Below are 22,316 nucleotides of genomic sequence, written 5' to 3'. Positions count from 1 at the left end.
GTCTCTACTGTGACACATGGAGGAGGTTTGGTTTTGTTCTGGGCTTTTTTGCTGCATCTGGCACAGGGCGTCTTGAATCTGTGCGAAATCAAGAGAATCTCAAAACTATCAAGATATTTTGGAACAAAATGTGTTGCCTAGTGTCAGAAAATCTGGTCTCAGTCATAAGGTCACGGGCAGTATGTGAAATATACGCGTTAATATTCGGGGGTCCCATCTCTGAGTTTTTGAGCAATACAGATTCAAATGTGGGGAAAAAAAAAAAAAAAAAAAGACACCACGGTGGATGCCACAGACAGCCTAAACTGAATAGGCCCCTATTTGATTGATTCAACTTACAAAATGAAACTGCATTTAGCCTGTATGAGAAACGCTACAGTCGGACTAGATCCAAACCAGAGTCCTAACCCAGTGGGAGCAGCTCTGGTTTAGGCCGGGCTCAGAGGAGCTGGAGCAGGGAGTGGTGTTAGGATCTTTGGCCTGAGAAGAACTTTCCTCAAGAAGAACCAAGGTGTGTGGAGGACAGACGCTCAGAACAAGATATAACAAACCAAACTGAATTCATGCTTCTGTCCGGATGTTGCTCACCTCAGAACCAGCTGCAGTCCTTGAGCACAGAGGACCAGAGCAGCCCGCCCGGACCTACAGCTCACCAGGACCTACAGCTCACCCAGACCTGTAATCCACAACACTTTCTTCACATTCTCCGCGCAGAACCAGTCTGAAGACGACGGCACGGAACCACTCAGACCCCGTCCACTGCACTCTGGTCTCGCTCACCCCCGTCTGGAAGCAGCGCAAGTGAGTGATCAATGAGTCGATGTCTCGCTCTTAGTTAGTGTACAGCTGATGTCATCCATGTAGAGGAGGTGACTGATGGTGGCGCTGTTTTCTGAATCGTATTCATAGCCAGTGCGGTCGATGATTTGGCTGAGGGGGTTCAGATGCAGAACAGTAGTGGGGACAGTGAAGTCTCCTTGGTATATGCCACAATCTGATAGACACTTGTGCAAGTGGCTTCCCATTGGCTTCAAGGGTGGTTCTCTACAACCACATCGAGTTTGCAATGAAGGCTCTTAGAGTCCTGTTGATATTGTAACAGCTCCAAGCACTCAGTGATCCATGTGTGTGCGGCATTTGAGTCGTAGGCTTTCTTGTAATCAATCCAGGCAGTGCACAGGTTGGTCTTATGGTTCTGCAGTCACGGGCGACTGTTCAGTCAACCAGGAGTTGGTGTTTGGCTTCCCTTGTGTTTTTGTGCCGATGCCCTTCTGTTCTGCGCTCATGTATTGATCCATGTGCGCTCATGTATTGATCCGCAATGTGCTGCTTATTTTTGGAGAGACACTGCACCCTTTGAGGGATCCTCTTTCAGGATCCTTCAGGATCAGGATCGTACGCCCTTGAGTTAGTCATTCAGGATGTGTCCCATCCCTTAGCAGCTGGTTCATTTGTGCTGCCAGGTGCTCGTGGAGAGACTCTTCCTGGATGTCTGCCACTGTGGATGGTGACTGGATTCTGTTCAGGGAGGTTGCTGTGGTCTTCTCTCAGAACCTCCAGCCACTGTGCATCAGTGTTATGTGATGCCTTCCTCTTCCATATGCCTTTCCAGGACCTTTCAGTCTCCAGCCTTGTTGGGTCTGCTCTGCTGTTGTGCCTTTGAAGCGTACACTTTAACAGGTGGTGTTGCGAACAGGTGGTTTATCCATCTGGCTTCATTATCTCACCTCGAGCACCCCACCTCAGGCCCGAGGCTCCGATATTTCCAAATCCAGGCGACATAACTGGCCTATGTATTTTATCCGTCATATGGACCCATCCCCCAGGACCTGTTTGCCTTGGGTGACCAGGGACATGAAGCCCGTAACAATATATCTCCCGGGATCATTCAGGCACTCGACCACTCCACCACATTAAGGTGGTGGTTCAAAGAGGGAGAGTATTCAGTATCTGTACATAAATGCATTTTATTAATGTTATTACCTTTTCCTTCAGTGATAGATGTTATAAATTTCATCAGTTGATGTCTCGCTCGTTCTAACTTTGCATGTGCGCTCATGAGCTTGTTTGTGATGATGGTAAAGTGGTGAGTTTGAGTCATGTTTGCATATGAGCACAGACTGTCAGCACCGAGCCCAGTTTAACTTCTGAGTGATGTCACAGTCAACAATAGTGATTCATGTTCCACGTGCCGTGAAAACAGGTGGGTTCTTGTATCTGCAGTTCACCCTGCCTCATGTGCATCTCTGCAGGTGCATGCAGGAGTGTACAAGTGCTTTGACATATGTACTTACAGTTGTTTTTGTAAATGTGAGTGTCTAAAGTCCCTGCTCCTTGGTGCACAGTTTACCACTGAACTTTGGGTTATTATAACCCAACTTATGACCCAACATACTTTGACCCAACAGTTGCCAAAATAACCCAACATTTTTAGAATATATATTTAAATTATTTATGTATTTATTTATTTTCAGAACTCTTTGATGGATCCAATCAGGAAACAGAAAACTGAAGACCTGTTGATCAGACTCCACCTGCTGGAGAGACATGAGAATAACCTGACCCCTGCAGAGTTTCTTCAGATTCGTCAAACTAAAAATGACCAAGACTTATGTGAGGCTGATCTGTCCTCTGTTTATCTGCACAAACTGTTGATGTTAGACTACAGGGCCAGATATATTCAGACCAAACAGAAAACAAGCCCACGTGAACAGAAAAAAACAGATGATCTTTATGACATGACTGCAGAGGATGAAACCCCATCAGAACAGACCCACATCCACCCTCTGGACGTCCAGATGGCAGTGTTCCACTGCTCAGACTCTTTTCTAAAGCAGAAGATGGTCACAAAGCTGTCCCAGTGTCAGTACGCCTTACCTCTGCTGGTGCCTGACCCATTCACTGGACACATCCAGTGTCCTCTGTGGACGTTCAGACAGATTCAAAAAACATGGAACAAAACTGAAACCAAAGACAATTCAAATGTTGTGATGATGAAGTCAATGCCCATCTGCAAAGCAGAGACCCCCATGGTGTTCTGTTTCCGCCTGGGCTCTCTGTCTGTGTCCAAATCTCAGTTCATCATCAACACTTTGATCAATGACCGCCACAGCACCTTCTTCCACAGAAACTGCCCCGGCAGCTCCAAAAGTCGAGTTCTGTTTGATGGAGTAGTAGAGATCGCCTGGTACTGTCCCGCTGGAAAACCCAACGACAGCTTCAGCGACTGTGTGGCCTTCTGCAACCTTCATGGAGATGGTCTGAGTCACGACCAACAGCTGAACATACTGATGGAAAAGTCCTCGGTCAATGTGGTTTTTGTGCAGAAAATGGATCGAACTCATCAAAGTGCTGAAGTGATCATACGTTTTATGGAGTCTCCAAAACCTCTGATTGTTGTAATAGAAAAAAGCAGCAATTCTGCAGTTCAGATTGAAAATGGGAAATATAAAGTTGGTCTTAAAGACAGAAGCCAGTCAGATGTGTCTGAGGAGCTGAAGAGAATCATCAGAGACATTTTATCTGCTCCACACAAGTCCTTTCAGCTCAAGTCCTTTCAGCTCGAGTCCATGTCTGACACTGGATTCAGAGTGGATGAAAATAATCCCAGCTGCACTAAAGGGTTTTCCTTTGCCAAAGAAATTATAAAGATAATTGAGCCAATAAAAGAATCTGATATTAAAAAGACATTTCTCCCCTGTCAAGACCAAACTGTGGCATGACTGGTGCAGAATAAACAAAGAACTGTATCGACTCAAAGGAAATTTAGAAGGAGAAAAGAGCAGAAAGCTGGGAGAGCAGCAGAGACTAAGAGAAGAAAAAACAGTGCAAAGTCTCCTGTAGTGAACTGATGAAGTCTTTTATCACACACCTCTCGACTTCAGATCCAACAGAGAGAGAATATTTCCTCAAATGGACTCAGATCTTACTGGATGCTCATGCTGAAGGTTCTTTTTCTTCAGTTCTACAAAAACATGATCAGAAGTGGTCTGAGGTTTTAAAGCTCTAAAGAAGAAAACCTGGTAAAACTGATGAGTTAAAATCCAAACAAGCAGAACTTTCAAAACTCTCAAACGGACCTTCAGTCTGCGACCTGTGGCCTGGAGCACATCTTCAGAGAAATGGCTCAGATCTATGAAGCCCATAAGAGTCTGAATAAACCTCCTGAAGAGAAGTGGACTGACTGGTCCAAATACCCAGCGCTGGCTGCAGAGCTGATGATTTCAGGACACCCAATGGAGCTGATGGATGGAGACGCAGGCCACGTCCCTTTAACCTGGATCTCAGGTGTTATTGATCAGCTCATCCTCAGACTGGGAGAATAGAGGGTCTTTGTGTTGTCAGTTCTGGGCATACAGAGCACTGGGAAGTCCACGATGCTGAACACCATGTTTGGTCTTGAGTTTGCAGTCAGTGCAGGCAGATGCACCAGAGGAGCCTTCATGCAGCTGGTAAAAACTGTCTGAAGAAATGAAGAAAGGTTTTGAGTGGGACTACATCCTGGTGGTGGACACTGAGGGGCTGCGAGCTCTGGAGTTAGAAGGAAATTCAATGATTCACCACGACAATGAACTGGCAACATTTGTGGTTGGTGTTGGGAACATGACTCTGGTGAACATCTTTGGAGAGAATCCTTCTGACATGCAGGACGTTCTGCAGATTGTGGTTCAGGCTTTCATGAGGATGAAGAAAGTCAAACTGTCTCCAAGTTGTGTGTTTGTTCACCAGAACGTCTCAGACGTCAGCGCCACAGAGAAAAACATGGATGGAAAACAAAAACTGCAGAAGAAACTGGACAAGATGGTAGAACTAGCAGCCAAAGAGGAAGGTTATGAAGCTGGAAGTTTCAGTGACATCATTGAGTTTGATGTTCAAAAAGATGTGAAGTACTTTGCTCAGCTGTGGGAGGGAAGTCCTCCAATGGCTCCTCCAAATCCAGGCTACAGTGAAAGTGTCCAAGATCTGAGGAGCTTCATTCTCTCCAAAGCCTCAAAGTCTCCTGGTGTCACTCTCTCTGATTTCAAAACTAACATTCATGATCTTTGGAACGCACTTTTAAATGAGAACTTTGTGTTCAGCTTCAAAAACTCTCTTGAGATCGCTGTTTACACAGAAAACTGGAGGTTGAATATGGAAACTGGACTTGGGCTTTGAGGCAAGGAAATGTTTGAACATTGAAGAAAAAACTTCATTCAAAAATTACAAATGGAACTATTGACCATGTTAACCTCAGTTTTCTTAATGAAGAAATGAGCAAGAAATATGTTGAAATCAAGAAGTCCATGTCAGAATACTTTGAGAATGACAAAGGCAAAGAAATATTAATTCAGTGGCGTGGAACAACATGAACTTAAAAATAAACACTTTTCATGATGAACTGGTTCAAGGACTTCAGAGAAAACTGAATAATGTTATTGAACAGAAGAAAGCAAGTCAAGAGTTTGAGGAGAAGAAAACTGTGTTTGAGAAAAAACTCTTACAGAAAAGCAAAGAGCTGGCTCAAAAACTCAGAGGCAAAACACAAGATGATCAAAAACTGCAACATCAGTTTGACCAATTTTGGAAAGATTTAGTTTCTGAAGTAACAGAAGGAATAAAACCTGCTGAGAAGATAAACCTGGAAGAGGATCAGATCAGAGTCATTCATGAGCTCGGTTTTGAAATGGAATTAATCATGTCAAGAAAAATTCAAGCTTTACAAAAACTTTGGGCTGAACATGGAGATTATACTGATTATGTTGGCCAGAAGCGCAAAGAAAGAGGTTTCAAAGAGACTTCGGTTAATACAAAAGAAAAAGTTCAATACCTTTCAGGTCGCCTTCCACAGGAGCAGCAGATGCAGATGGAAAATCTTATAACCGCTGAAATACAGACCTCAGAACAAATAAAGAACAAACCTGTAGCAGAGAGAGGCTACAGTTCAACTTACCTGAGGGAAATGAGCATAAATGTGAAAAAAAAATATCGACAAATTTGAATCAGAAAGGAAATTCCTTCTCCTGAAAGAGTTTAAAGTGGATCTGATTCTGTTCGTGTTTTACAGGACACAAAAGTGGATCTCAGACTCTCATTCTCAGTTCATCAAAAACAATGATGCTCACACATATTTGGAGAGTAAGAAAGATGAATACTACAGCGTGTTCAAGAGTTTCTGTAAAGAAAGCTCCTCAACAGTTCTTCTTGCTGAATTAATCTGTAACAAACTCAAAGTGTCTATGACAGAGGCTGTGATTAACCAGACAGCGATCGATGTAGCTGGAGAACTCAAATGTAATGTCCCAGCATTCAAAGAGAACCGACTCAACCTGGAGAAACATCTGCTCAAGTCACTGGCAGAAAAGAGAGAATTTCAAAGATACATTACCTACATAAAGGACCCCAGGTCATACACAGAGACTTTTATCAGAGAAGAAGTGCAAACACAACTCTTACAAACACAGTACAAGGAGAAATGTCAGAGTTTCTTTGAGGTGAACATCTCAAACCTCCAAAAACACATAGTCCAAGTTCTTCATGAAGTGTCAAAGAAAAACAAACCACAGAACAGAAACATCTCCCAGTGGCTTCAGGAGTTTGTACGATCCATAAAAGACAAACTGACATTTGGGACAATTTCCTCTGAAAACTTTAATGATGTAACAAACTTAGACTTTCTGAAAGAAGAAATAGAGAAAGGGCTAAATTCCATTTGCACTGATCTTAAAAAATTATCAGTGGACGACGAGTTAAATGAGTCGAGACAGAAGCCAGACCAGATCCTGATCGATCAGCTGTGTGACTGCTGCTGGGAGACATGTCCGTTCTGTGCTGCAGTTTGTACAAACACAGTCAAAGATCACAAAAGTGCTAAAGAAGGTGGGATTGACCACAGTGTTCCTTTTCATCGATCTCCTTCAGTCAATGGCATTAACTACAGAGACACAGTGGAGATGTCTTTGCCGTTCTGCACAACAAAAGTAGCAGGTGATGGCTCTTTTTCCCCTGATGATTCAGACAGATCAGTGCCTTTCAAAACATATCGTTCTGCTGGTCCTCCTCTTGACACATGGAGCATCACCCCTGATCTGTTTAAACTGTCATATTGGCAGTGGGTCGTGTGCACATTTAAAGAAGAACTGGAAAAACACTATAATTTAAAATATGAAGGTCGTGGAGAAATTCCAGACGATTGGAAAAACATCAGTTATGAAGAGGCAATAAAAAGTCTGGAGGAAATGTACAAATAGACACAGAACAAAAACAGAACACAGAACATGAAACAAGATCATTATATGTTTTAATGAGAGCAACACAAGTGAGAAAGAGTTAAACATTTGTAAGACTATGCGATATATTTAAGAGAAGAAAACAACGAGAGATCAATACATTTTATCTGTTTAATTTGTGTTTTTATAAAGATCTAAATGTTATGAAATTGTACACTTACATAATCTTTGTTAAATACAAAGGAATAATGATGAGACACAGGGACTGTATGAAAACAGTTTGAACAGCATTTGAAGAGCAACATTTTTATTTTAATATTTTTTTACTAAATGTTTGTGCATATTTATCAACACAACAATATGATATTGTAAAACTGATTCTAAATAACAATAGAACAGAATGTGTTATGAAATGTGATGTGTTTGTCAAATCACCATGATCTGATCTGATTTCATTGAACTATCACCATATGAATTTAAAAATGTTAATAAAATTACATAAAACTGAAAATAAAGTGCTTGTGTGTGGTTTCTTCTCATATTCTCTGCTTTGTGTCATAATATACTTCTTATTTCTAATAAATTGTACAGAGGCAAAAGTGAAGCACAAAGTGATTTTAGCCTCAGAATATCACAAAATAAATGAACACAAAAGGAGAGTGAACAACTCAGACACATGTGAGTGATTTCATTTCCCAGTTTCTTTTACATAACTTGTTTATGTGTGAAAAATCCCTCAGTCGTCCAGGTAGAATTCATGGTAAATTTAATTTCTCCTTTGCTATAACTTGTTTATTTACTCAATTATGATGACACATAACATTTTTCTTTTGTCTGAACAAATATTGCACACCTGTTAAAAACCTGACTCCTTGAAGAGGCAACAAGGAAAGTGACTAGTGCAAAGCAAAGGGAGAAATAAACAGCTCAGATAAGCATTTTTCATCAACTGCTCCCTGACAAAAGCCGAGAAGTGAAAGTTTATTTGAGAACCTTTTGCAATAAAAAATAACAACACGTCCAAGTTACAGTCTCGGCTGTCAAAAAAGTCTGTAGGTTCTGTAAGAGGTGTGGGCCTCTTCAGTTCTGGTGGGAAAACCCTGCTGTGTGGATGTGTGACCTGAGTGTAGCCTTATATCTGTCAGCAGGGGGCTCTAACTACACTGAAACTCCTCTGAAACTAACACACACTTGTTTACAGTTTCTGTTAGTTCGGCCTGTTGACCTACATGAGTGTGGGGTTTTATTAGCAGAACCATTCAGGTCCATAATGGAGCTTTAACACCTCTGGACCTGACCTGACTACACCTGTTCTTCTCGTTGTTTTGAGTTAGGTTTGAGGATGGAGTTGTAAATAGGAGATAGATGGTGTCTGAGGCCTCCATTTCTGTTTAGAGAAGGATTCTCGTTCCTAACAAAAACAGCCTCTTTAACTCCCCTCTCTCAAACCAATTCTTTTCTCTGGATCAGATCTGCACCTCACTGTCCTCAAATGAGTGGCCCGTGTCTTTTAGGTGGAGATGAACAGCAGACTGAGGTCTGTGTCAGCTGAGGTGTTGTGTTGTTCTTGTGAAGTGTCTGTTAGTTTCTCCAGTTGGCGCTCCAGTGTCTTTTAGTGTGCGGCGCTCACTTCAGTCTTCACTACACTGAATGGAGGAGATCACATTGTTTTGTTTGTGGCTCGGTGTTTTGTCCTTTGGACCAGTTTTGTGTTTTAAAGTGTTTGTAAGTTTGAAATACTCTGGGATTTCATGTTGTCTGAAAGTTCTCTGTAGTTTATTAGAACCACAATCCATGTAAGGAGTAGTTACCCCCTTTCTCCTGGGTTCCGATTCTCTGTTGTCCTGTTTTTTTACTTCTATTCATTTTGTTGAAGGCCCATTTAGGATCTCCACAAACACAGAGGGTTTTATAGAGCACTGTGTTGTAGTAGCTGAATAACTCCAAGTTTGTGTGTGTGGACTTCCTGAAGACCTCCACCTGGACTGGCCGGTCTTCTCCTATTGTTACTGCACAGTCTAAGAAAGCCAGTGGGCCCGATCTTGCCCCTGATCTCAGCACTAGCACAAGCATTAACCCTTCCAGACCTAAGGGCATTTTTGGTACTTTTGTCCTCGCCTGGAATTTTTTTCTTAATTTTGCTATTAAAAACTCCCTCTTTTTTATCCCCTAATGAAGTGCTATATATCTTTTTTTTCAGCACAAACCTGTTCTTTCACAATCTGAATGCTGTAGTTGTGTCATATGGCTGTAATAAAAGCTATAGAACTAGAAACACAAAGGAAAAAAAAAACGGAAAATAATATTCACACTCCTTTATTAAAAACACACAGCAAACATGTATAAACAACTTTTTAGACATAATAAATAGTTAGTTTAGGGTCTTAGCTACAAAAGTGCAAAATATCAAGTTTCTAAGTATTCTAAAAATGTCATTTTTGCCCTCAAAACAAAAAAAAGTGCACTCGTCCAAGTCCTTCATTGGTGCCAATCATGGAAGCAGTTCCTATCAGGCACCAGGCATAGTGCCACATCACAGGCCTTGCACTTCCAAGCAGTACACTGCCTCTTCCCATGTGTTTGTCGGCAGTGCACACATGACAGCCTCCCATATGATCCTTGCCTGCTGCGGTCTTCCTGCACAGAGGTTGGCACAGGTAAGTGCTCTGCAGGGGTCTTGGCAAGAGGCACTTCTAAAGTCACTCCACACAACTGTGCTGTTAGCTCCTGCAGAAAGCCCTTGTGTGTCATGGGAGTCTGCCCCTTCTCCTTACACAAGTCTTTGTGCAAAATGTATGCATTTGTAGCAGCAATGTCCAGAAAGTGATAGAAGATGGTCCGGTACCAACGCATGGTGGTGTGATGGACGCTGTAGTACTGGATCAGCTGGTCAGACAGGTCCACTCCTCCCATATGTTTATTATAGTCCATCACTGGCTTTGGGCACGGAATCGGCCTTGTCCCCCATCTGCCATCTTCACCCTTGAACCGCCGTACCACTGTGTCTCCCGTGAAAGCTGGATGAATGGTGGAGCACACAGACACTTCACGGGAATCCATCCACTTTACAAAAACCAGTGGGCCATCTCTGATCCAACGGATTGTTCCTCTGGGATCCTTCTTGCTGAGACAGTTGATTTTTGTGTTGGGGCAGCCTTTTCTGTTGTCCCTGTAGGTGCCACATGCTCCAATGTTCAGAGCATTTAGGTCTCTGAACAGTTTGGGACTGGTGTAGAAATTGTCCACAAAAAGGTTGTAGCCACCACCCAGGAACGCAGGTTTGATGAGGGACATCACAGAGTCATAGGAAAGCCCCATACCTGACAAAAATGGGGGACTTTCCTGTGTAGATGACAAAATCAACTGTGTAGCCATTCTCACTGTCAGCCAAAACAAACAGTTTGAAACCCCACTTGGTGGGCTTCGCCTTCATATATTGGGTCATTCCAGTATGTGCCTTTGTTGCCACCCATCCTTTCATCTATGGAGATGTTCTGCCTGGGCTGGTAGTGGGATTTACATGCTGTAGTGATGGAGTCCAGCAATGGCCTAAGTCGAAACAGTTTATCATGGGCAGGGCTACCTTTTTTCTGGTCATTTTCTGTGTCTTTGTCAGGGTCACTCATATGAATGTTCCAAGATATTGTGAGGTACCGGTCCCTGGACATCACTGTTGGTGGAAAAAGAGTACTGAAAATGGTGTTTTTTTTCCAATAGTCTCTCATTGTGTTGAGTTTCAGCAATGAAAAATAAAATGTTAGGCCGAGGAATTTGTAAAATTCAGTTTCTTGAATAGGCTCCCATTTGTATTTTTTACCTTTGGCAATGTTCTTTTCTGCTTGTTTGTTTGTGTTAGTACAAAGGTTTGTGATGTCACTCTTGCAGAGAAATAGTGAAAATAGGTCCATTGGAGAATATGTTGCAGAACTGTCCAGTTGGTGTCCAGGCTGTCTTTTAGGAGTAAACTTTTTGGGGACAGGGGCAGTGTCTTGGTCATGCTGTGAAAGCCACTCAGTTGTATTTGAGGGTCTGGGATGTGGCGATGTGCTGTCCTTACTTGCTGCCCTCCTCGCTCTTCCACTTCTTCTTTTTTTTCCCTCCTCTCTTTGGGGTGGTGGTTAGTGAGTGTGGTGACTGAGGTACTGGGGAGTGGAGATCTGGATCTTCCCTGTACTCCATCCCTGCCCCTCCCCCTGCTCTCAGAGGAGGCCATAGGTGTTGAAGGTGTTGATGGCTCTGGGGGGGTGGCTGGGGTTGTAGACAAAGATGAAGCTGGGGAGACACCTGAACTGGATGGCACGGGGGAATCTGGAGGAGCCTGAGGAGCATCCTCTGACTCAGCACTAAACAACAGAAAAGGAAAAAAAATTAGCTTGTGTAAAACTTGTGTATTACATATGTACTACAACAAGTCTAAGTCTAGTGCAGCAGGGGCAAACACAATGCACAACCCCATCCCCCACCCAAATGGTGTCAAGATATTATGACCTCACTAATTAGGACAACTACACATCCCAAACCACTTCATCCAAACTGCGTAAATACGCATTACGCATGCAGCTCTTTGAGTACTTTACACATGTAGTTTGTAGCTCGTTATTACAAACAATAAGATACATATCATAAGTCTAGTGCAACACAGGTAAACAGTTGTCTGAAGTACACAATCCCATCCCCCACCTAAATGATTATACCCCTCACGCACCAAATAAAACTGTATCCAAACAATACGTAAACAAGCATTACGCACGCAACTATTATGCATTTACACCCATTTACTACAAGTTGCATGATGTTTGCTCTAAATAGATATGAAATATTTGCTACTTACTCTTCAATAGGGTCCAGACCCTCCAGGTAATCCAACTCTTCGTCTGTATAAAAAGTGTCCACATCGGACTCAGCATCACTGCCAGGCTCCATTACCATCGCCACGGCTTCCAGCAAGGAAAGGGATGCTTTTCGTGCCATTTCGGTTCTTTCTTTCTTTCTCCTGGTGGACTTCTCGGAGTTCTTTATCCTCTGTGCGTAAAACAACAAATGCCCTGGCACACGAATGCGCGCCGGGTCTACGCCAAGCAGGCACCTGCGTGCACATGCGCGCACCCGCGCGCACCTGCGCGCAACCGCGCCGCACCCGATTCATTGCGCTGCACTAGTCTGTTTACGTCCTTTTGGGTGTATGTTGTATCATTTGCATGTGAAAAAAACTTTTCAAATAATAATAGTACGGGATGCGCAATTACGCACACCCGAGATGCGTAATTTGCCATTTACTTGAGGAATAACGGTACGTAGGCGTGCTTTATCAAATGCTGTGAGCACAGATGCTCAGAGGAAACAATCATCTTGCCTTACAACAATCTTTGGCAAAGTTTGGGCCAATGAAAATGGATGGAGCGCGTCACGCGCCGAAGAACAAAGTTCCTATTGGACACCTGTTTTCAGAACGTCACCACGCAGCGTGCGTGTGACGTAGGATGATGCCGGAAACATTCTCGGAAAGCCACGGGTCTTATCTTTACAAGGGAAAAAAAAGTAAGTCTCTATCTTTTATGGTTGAAAAGTTATGCGCGGTTATGTAAAACATGTCCGCCGGTATCGTATACGATACCGTCGGTCTGGAAGGGTTAAAGAAGGGGCGTGTCCAGGTGGGGTTGTACTTCGCTGCAGGAGGCTGGAGTTGGACGGTACAAGTACATACATGGTGATCACATCTGAACCAATCTGTGACTGCTGTGGCATTTAAAATCACTGTCAGTGTGAGTAATGTCTGCTGTCTTTGTCTCATCACAGGCAGCACAGAGAGTGGCGGGAACATTACATATGTGTACAATAAAACAACTCCACAGCTCCACAATGCAAGTACACACCAGCAGAGGTGCCAGAAGAGGTGCAAGGAATATAAAATTTTAGCTGTGCCATGACAGAACTGGCCGAACACTCCACACACACGTGCTCCTCTCACACACGCGCATCACTGTAAGTCTTTTATAGTTTTTGCTGCATTCTTTTAAGACCAGTGTCTATCTCATGTGCTCCCCATCCCACAGCAGACCCCCTGATTTCTCACACCTGCTCCCACCTGTCCACTCCCACCTGTCCCACCTGTCCACCCCCACCTGTCCCACCTGTCCACTCCCACCTGTCCCACCTGTCCCACCTGTCCCACCTGTCCACCCCCACCTGTCCCACCTGTCCACTCCCACCTGTCCCACCTGTCCCACCTGTCCCACCTGTCCACTCCCACCTGTCCCACCTGTCCACTCCACCTGTCCACTGTCCCACCTGTCCCACCTGTCCACTCCCAACCTGTCCACTGTCCCACCTGTCCCACCTGTCCACCCCCTGTCCACTCCCACCTGTCCACCTGTCCCACCTGTCCCACCTGTCCACTCCCACCTGTCCACCTGTCCACTCCACCTGTCCACTCCCACCTGTCCCACCTGTCCACCTGTCCACTCCCGCCTGTCCCACCTGTCCCACCTGTCCACCCCCACCTGTCCACTCCCACCTGTCCCACCTGTCCACTCCCGCCTGTCCCACCTGTCCCACCTGTCCACCCCCACCTGTCCACTCCCACCTGTCCCACCTGTCCACCCCCACCTGTCCCACCTGTCCACTCCCACCTGTCCCACCTGTCCACTCCCACCTGTCCCACCTGTCCACCCCCAACTGTCCACTCCCACCTGTCCACTCCCACCTGTCCCACCTGTCCACTCCCACCTGTCCCACCTGTCCACTCCCACCTGTCCCACCTGTCCACCCCACCTGTCCCACCTGTCCACTGTCCCACCTGTCCACCTGTCCACCCCCACCTGTCCCACCTGTCCACTCCCACCTGTCCACTCCCACCTGTCCCACCTGTCCCACCTGTCCACCTGTCCACCTGTCCACCTGTCCCACCTGTCCCACCTGTCCACTCCCACCTGTCCCACCTGTCCACTCCCACCTGTCCCACCTGTCCCAGTTCCGCCCCTGCGTCTCTTCCCTGAGGTATGAGTGTCCACCTCAGGTCCCACTGACCATCCACATTCTCGTCTCTCGGGTCTAGTGCGTTTGGGCTCACACAGGTGGAAATCTCCTTATAGAATTATAAAATATGTTTATTGTCATATAAATGTTTGTGATGTTACCACTTTGTGCACATCCTTGGATTAAACCATGAGCACAGGGGGAAGGTGACTGCACAACCTGCATTGGCCCACTGATGTGCCCCAAGAGCACAGAGCAGGGCTTATATTTTTTATTCGTATCTTGAACCACTGTACAAAGTTCTACTGACCACTGCTGCCAAGAGAGCAGCAGGTACAAGACATGCGTCTGCTCCTCTGTCACAGCCCTGAGAATGCACGCACTGATCCCTGTCAGAGTCCTCGTGTGGATGAGCAGATTTTGTACAGATCCAGATCAAACCAAACTGTAGATCAGAGCTGAGGTGGTACAGGAGCAGGCGAGGGGCTGTGCTCTGCTGTGGGAGGGCATCTGGACCAGTCCCACACAGCACAGGGACATGTTATGAATGATAAACATTCATCAAAGTAATATATTTCCAAATAAAAGAAGCCTTGAGCATGTTACATGTTGTTTTTCAGTGAACTCGTTTGATATTTATTTTTTACAATTCTGCCCTCAGTCTGCCCCACTTCACCTGATATTCAGACATGGCACACCTCCTGTTTAGAACTCCATGCCTCGCACTTGCACTAGTGCTAAGACTGGGGGCAAGATCAGGCCCAATGTGTTCTCCTTGGCATCTTCACGAGTGATGATGCTTGCAGTCATGTTTTGTACAGGCTTCAGCTGTTTAAATGTGGACACATTAAAACAAGTAACTGAGATGAAATAAAAGAGTGAACAAACATCTCAAGATCAGTATTTTTTATTTTTTTTAAACATGTTTTATTAAGTTTTCAACATTTTAACACAACACATAAAACAAAGAGCAGTCTGAGCATATGTTTCAGTTTTTCTCATTACACACATATTACCCAATTAGGCAAGACACACTGACCCGGTCAAACAGGCAAACCAACCGCTCGCCACAACACTGAGCCTGTACCTCTCTGGATAATGATAGTTAGATCACCGGGCAAGTCATCAAGCAGAGGCTGCCACAACTCCATAAAGAAATCATCATTACCTTTCAATTTTGCACTGACTCTTTCCATGGGTAAGACTCTAAAAATGTCTTTATAGCACTGGGTGACAGTTGGTGGCTTCTCTTGAATCCAATTAAACAGCAAACACTTACGTGGCAGAAATAGTCATTTAGCCACTAATTTTAATTTACTTTTGTCTGCCACTTTGTTTAATGGCGGCAGCTCCAGCAGAAACCAACCCGGATCCTTCACCAGTTTTAATTTCACTATGTTGCTTATTTCTTTAGTTGTACATTGCCAGAACTTTGAGATTTTTGGGCAAGTCCACAGACAGTGTAAATAGGTCCCATCTGTTGCTTTACATTTAAGACATAAAGGTGATCTACTTGGGTCTATCCTACTCAAAAAAACTGGTGTTCTGTGGTGCCTGTGTAAAATTTTTAAATTGGGTGTCTTTATATTTGTTGTTAAGGAAAAAGTGAATGAGTCGACCGGATACAGTCCTTCCAACTATGTTCCTCATAGTGGCATTGGAGATCGATTAACGATTAGTCAACTTTTCAATATTATGTTGATTATGTCCCTGCAAGTTTGAGTAAAATTGTTTAATGACACTTTTCTTTAAATTTAGATCAACGACAGCTTTTTCAATAGGAGTTAACTGCATATTCCCATGGGCAGCATTAAAATTTGAACTGATAAAGTGACGAACCTGCAAATAAGCAAAGAAGTCCGTCTGAGCGACTCCAAATTTGTTCTGGACTTGCATAAATGACATAATAACATTACTATCAAAGAGATCACCAATAACTTTTATTCCTAAACTATACCACCTTTGAAAAATTGCACTTTTAAGACCAGGGCTGAAATCTCGATTATTTATAAGTGGTGTTAAATAGCTGAAGTTAGGATTATTATTACCTGCATATTTATTCATGTCCGGACAAATTTTTTTTTGGATTGTCCACCAGTGGGTTAGACTGCAACTTAATCTTTTTACCCACAAGTTCACTCACCAAAGTAAATGGGGCACATGCCCAAGACTCTAAAGTACTCTTTCTCCTTTTAAATGTGTGTGAACCCACTCATGAATTACTTTACAATGACAGGCCCAATTATAATGCAAAATATTAGGAAGAGCAAGTCCCCCTTGATCCTTTGGTAGTTGTAAAGTTTTAAGACTCAATCTGGGTTTTTTCCCTCTCCAGATAAATTGGGAAAGGTCCTTTTCTATTTCTCTTATATATTTCCTAGTTAAACATATGGGGAGGCATTTTGTAAAGGATACAGAAGCCTTGGTAACATGTGAAGTGTTACCAAGAAGTGAAAGACTGACTGATGCTCGCTGTGGCTGTAGTCGTGAATGTTTTAATCTAAACACACAGAGAACCTGATATTTGTTAATGATCCTGGGAGAACGTTACATCAGATGTTTCCAACTGGCTCCACTATGTTTTCTAACATATAGGTGCAATTTCCCGTTCAGAGGAGGTGTTTCTACACAATATTATACAGCAGCGTTCGGTTCCCGAATTCAATGTGGCAAGACAAGACATTTTTACAATAGATTTTAATTAACCCACTTGTTGTTCTGTTGTAGCTTCTTGTGCTTTTACTCTGTTTTTACTCTGCTACAAACTTAAACATGCACAGTCTTGATCTTGATCGATGTTTCTTCTGCTCGATGAATAATGTCTGTGAAGTGATGACGTATTTTTGACAGTAAAGTTCCGTCTGTGAATTCGTATTCGTACTGATGAAAGCGTAATTGTAAATGTTCATTTCGTGATTGTAATTCATGACGTCGTAACTTTTCAATTCGAAGAAGATGGCTGCCAGGAGCAACACACGCTGAGATCGCGTCCCAGCAGTCCCAATGTTTGTTCTAATCTAAAAAAAAAAACCCAAAACGCTCCGTTCTAAGGTCAGTTTAAATGAATGACATCCACATCGGTGGATTAGTGGACGTGAATGTAACTTTTCACACACGTGTGAGTACTTTGAGAAGAGGAGACAGCGGTGGGATCCATTGTGAGCCACCATGCCAAAGGGGGGATCCAAACGCTTTCATGAGCAGTTGTCTTCCTCCGACGCGGATGAACAAACTACCTTTACCCCTGCGGACCGTAAGATGTTGCAGATGATGGCTGAACAACTTAAAAAATTGGACATTTTGGACGAACTAAAAAATGAGGTCGTGGAGTTGAAAAAGTCAGTGGACATGGAAAAGGAACAAGAGACATTAAAAAAACAAGTGGCTGGTTTGACACTTACAACTACCAGCCTGACAAATGAAAACGAGAAGTTAAAGTTGGAACTGCTGGATCTCCGCTGCAGGAGCATGCGGGACAACCTGCTCATCATGGGGATAGATGAGGCAAAAGGAGAGACTTACGGTTCGGCGGAGACCCTCGTCAGGACTTTCCTGCAGGAGCAACTCGGATTCACGGAGGAAAGTGCAAGGAAGATCCAACTTGAGCGGGAACATAGACTGGGACAGCGAAAGGAGCAAGGTAAACCGAGACCCGTGGTCGTAAAGTTCGCTAGCTCCAAGGGAAAAGATGAAGTGCTTGCCTTGTCTAAAAAGTTGAAAGGCACCGGATTCTTCATGACAAGTCGATATCCCACCGAGGTTGTTGAAAGACGACGTAAGTTAGTTCCACTTATGAAATCCTTTAGGCAAAAAGGGCAGAAAGTCCGTCTCATAGTCGATAAACTGTATGTGAATGGTGAACTGTACAGGCATGATGAACAATAACAAAGTCGCATAGTGATTACGTCATCACAATATTGCTATGGTAACGACTATACGGACTTGACAGGACTGACGATCGGAGCTACTCAGTTTACTTTGGGGCTGGGCAATGATAAAATGGGGAATGCTCCATTATTTTTCTTGCTTTGGGGGTACATGTGTGTACGTCTATGTTGTATGTTTGTATGTGTGTATGTCTATGTTGTATGTATGTTTTTTTGTTTGTTTGTTTGCCCTGTTATATGTTTTTCTTATCAGGTGTAGGGGTGCAACAGAATTCAATTATGGGAAACTTTATTTTAGGGGAAATGGAAATGAGTGAACTAATAAAATGTGTAAACATTCTGAGGCCTCATGGTTTATGGAATTAAGGACAATGAAGTTGGGATAATTAGTTATAACTGCAATGGCCTTGCAGATAACAGAAAGAGAAAAATCATATTTATGTGGCTAAAAAGTAAACCGCAAGATATTTTTTGCCTTCAAGAAACTCAACAAATACAGACGAAGAAAAATGGAAAAAAGAGTGGGATGGTCCTATTTTTTTTTCACATGGCAACAGTAATTCAAAAGGTGTTATGATATTGGTAAAGAAACATTTAAATTTCCAATTAGGATCAATAGAAAAGGATACGCACGGACGCTGGCTCATTCTTAGTTTAACAATTCAAACACAAGGAATCTGTTTGGTGAATCTGTATGGGCCAAATGTAGATGAACCTTTGTTTTTTGATGAGATTGGTAACAGATTATTGGAACACCAGGGGGAAATGATTATAGGAGGGGATTTTAATGTTGCCTTAGACAAATCATTAGATAGAAAAGGAAATACTTCAATAAATTACCATCCTCAGTCTTTACAAAAGATCAATAACAGTATGGATACTTTCGATTTAACTGATATCTGGAGATTTAAAAACCCCAAATTTACAAGATACACATGGAGAAGACAGAATCAAGCAGCCGTATTGATTATTCTCTGATTTCATTCTCCCTGATAAATAAAGTTACAACATCATCAATAGAAGACAAATTACGTTCAGACCATAACTGTATAGGTTTAAATTTTGTAATAGAAGAAAGTATACGTGGATGTGGATATTGGAAATTCAATCAAATGCTACTCCAAGATGGTGAATTTATTGAAAAAAACAAAGTTTTCATTAATGATTTTGTTAAATTTAATGAAGGATCTTCAAACCCACTTATAGTGTGGGAAGCACTTAAATGTAGTTTTAGGGGACATGCTTTTGCCTATTCATCATGGAAAAGGAAAAAATTTAAATAAAGGAATTAGAATTTAAGAAGGATATTGAAAGAACTACAACAAAAAGTAGATCAAGAATATAAATTCAACAAATGAGCTTCTTGACACACTAATGACTAAGCAGGAGGAGTTGACTGATCTGGTAGAAAATAGTTTAATAAAAATCTACGACCTTAAAAGAGCGACCTGGATGAAAAAAGGTGAAAAATGCTCTAAATTTTTTTCTGAACCTTCAAATGAAAAATCATTCTAAAAAGAAATATATGTAAAATAGTTACAAATAAAGGAAGTATAATTATCTACACAATCTACAATATTAAAAGAAATCGTAAATTACTATAAAAATATTTGCTCACATCAGGTAACTCCTCTTGATACTGAAGATTTCTTCCCCAAAAAATTTGATGGAAAACAAAGTGAATTAGAAAAACATCTGTGTGAAGGCCTCATAAGTGAGGAAGAACTTTCTGAAGCTGTCATGTCCTTTCAACAAGGGAAAACCCCAGAATAGATGGAAAACCTATTGAATTTATCAAACATTCTTCAAAGAAATCAAGAAACCATTACTCTTGAGCTTTAATTACTCATATAGAATGGGGTATCTGACTGACTCCCAAAAAAGAAGGTCTCATTTCATTGTTATTGAAACAAGAATCAAATGGTCAGTACAAAGACCCAGTATATTTAAAGAATTGGAGACCTGTTACTCTCCAGTGTTATGATGCAAAAATACTGGCAAAATGTTTAGCTCTAAGACTTAAATCCATTTTGCCAAACATCATTCACCAGGATCAATCTGCTTCTTACATGGTAGAAATACAGGTAATAACATTAGACAGCTGTTGGAAATAATTGAAAATTATAATACAGAGAATAAAAAAGGACTAATTTTTGTTGCAGATCTAGAAAAGGCATTTGATCAGATAAATCTAGAGTTTATATGTAAAAGTCTTTCTTTTTTTTTTTTTGGTGATTCTCTAATAAATTGGGTTAAAACATTGTATAACAAAACAAATTGTAGAATTATCAATAATGGACACATCTCAGAGTCAGTCCCCCTTATAAGAGGCCTAAAACAAGGATGTCCGTTGTCGCCATACTTATTTATTATTGCAATGGAAATATTAGCTATTAAAGTTAGATTGGATAAAAATATAAAAGGGTTAATTACAACATAGAAACTAAAATATCAATGTTTGCTGACCACACGAACGTCCTTATTTGCCCTAAACCTCATTATGTACAAAATCTATGGACCTTTTGGAATCCTTTTTCCCCAACAATCTGGACTAAAATTGAATTATAATAAATGTAAAATGTTGAGGATTGGCAGTTTAAAAGGTACAAAGTTTACTATGGATTGTAAAGTACCTGTTGTTTGGACTGATGGGCCAATAAATGTACTCGGAGTTGTTATCCCAGAGAACCTTGAAGACCTATGTCAGTTAATTATAGTAATAAATTAAGAAAAATTGATAAAATTGTTCAATTATGGAAAGGGGAAATTTTTGACCTTATATGGGAAATATCTATTATTAATTCTATTATTGTTCCTCAATTTATATATCTATTTATTCATTACCATCTCCTTCACAAAACTTCTTTAAAACCTATGAACAGAAGATCTTTGACTTTGTTTGGGAGAACAAACCAGAGAAGATTCAGAGGGGTTTTGTACAATGATTATAACTGTGGGTTTTAAACTGCTTCATTTAGAAGCTTTATGTTTCTCTCTAAAAGCATCAAAGGTTCAAAAACTTTATTAAATACAGAGTGGTACACGAGTATTTTTGTTGGACAAAAAACACTTACTATGGCAGCAAAAACTGTATCCCTTTTTGCAACTGATGCCCTCCCACTTTCTATATGTGGATAATTTGATTGGAAATAGATGGAGCTTTATAAAAGACTGTCTGCATGCATTGGTGGCGCTTCCAATTTCATAAACCAGAAAAAAAGAGACGACATCCTACAACAGATCCATATGGTACAATTCAAATATTTGATAGATAGGAAACTTTTCTTTTGGAAAGAAATGTTTGAAAAGGGTATTATTTTTGTAAAATGATCTAACCAATGAAAAAGGTAAGATCATGAAATATGAAGAATTTACAAATGTATATGGTAATGTTTGTTACGTACTCGTATAATCAAATAATTACAGCTCTGGAAGGAAATGGAAGCAACAAATAAATCAAGGGTTTTGTAAACTTCAGTGTGTAAACATCAACAAAAAAATCTGTTTGGATGAAAGGAATAAAAATTAAACCAACAAATAAATACATTTTATTTATCATATATACTCATTAAAGACAATCCTTACAATACATTTAGAAAGTGGGAGGACATACTGACTCTCCTTTACCATGGGAGTGGATTTTTTAATTAATTTACAATACCAATATTGATGTACAAATAGAATTTTTTTCAAATCAAATAATATAAAATGTTTCTGCCTACAAGGAAAATGTTAAAAATTTGGAATATGATAGATACTGATGAATGCCGTTTTTGCTGTTTGGAAGTAGAGTCGACTGAACATCTGTTTTGGTTCTGCCACATATATATATATATATATATATATATATATATATATATATATATATATATATATATATATATATATATATATATATATATATATATATAAAAAAAAAAAAAAAAAAAAAATGTGTTTCTCACCTTCCACGGTGGTTGGTCTCCTCACCCTCATTGAGCTCGGGTCGTCTACCAGAGGCCTGGGAGCTTGACAGTTCTGCGCAGTATCTTTGCTGTTCCCAGTACTGCACTTTCTGGACTGAGATGTTCCGTTGTTTTTCCCGGTATCTGTTGAAGCCTCTCCAGTTTGGGGGTTACAGCCCCGAGTGTCCGATCACCACAGGCACCACTGATGCTTTCTTTCCAGGCTCTCTCCAGCTCTTCCTTGAGCCCCTGGTATTTCTCTAGCTTCTCATGTTCCTTTTTCTGATATTACATCGCTTGGTATT

At 41.6% G+C, this 22,316-nt stretch overlaps 1 protein-coding gene and 1 pseudogene across 1 annotated transcript in view; one reads left to right on the top strand and one right to left on the bottom strand.

Annotated features, from left to right (window-relative positions):
• LOC129412176 (interferon-induced very large GTPase 1-like) overlaps positions 1-7,662 on the top strand; it is an 8,914-nt pseudogene extending 1,252 nt beyond the window's left edge.
• Positions 1-22,316, bottom strand: part of LOC129412093 (interferon-induced very large GTPase 1-like) — a 218,737-nt gene that overhangs the window by 177,152 nt on the left and 19,269 nt on the right.

Source organism: Boleophthalmus pectinirostris, unplaced genomic scaffold, assembly GCF_026225935.1.
Source record: "Boleophthalmus pectinirostris isolate CB_2022bp ecotype Guang Dong unplaced genomic scaffold, ASM2622593v1 HiC_scaffold_7, whole genome shotgun sequence".
Classification (NCBI taxonomy): Eukaryota; Metazoa; Chordata; class Actinopteri; order Gobiiformes; family Gobiidae; genus Boleophthalmus; species Boleophthalmus pectinirostris.
The sequence above is the reverse complement of the archived record's forward strand: the minus strand, read 5'-3'. Positions and strand labels throughout refer to the sequence as shown.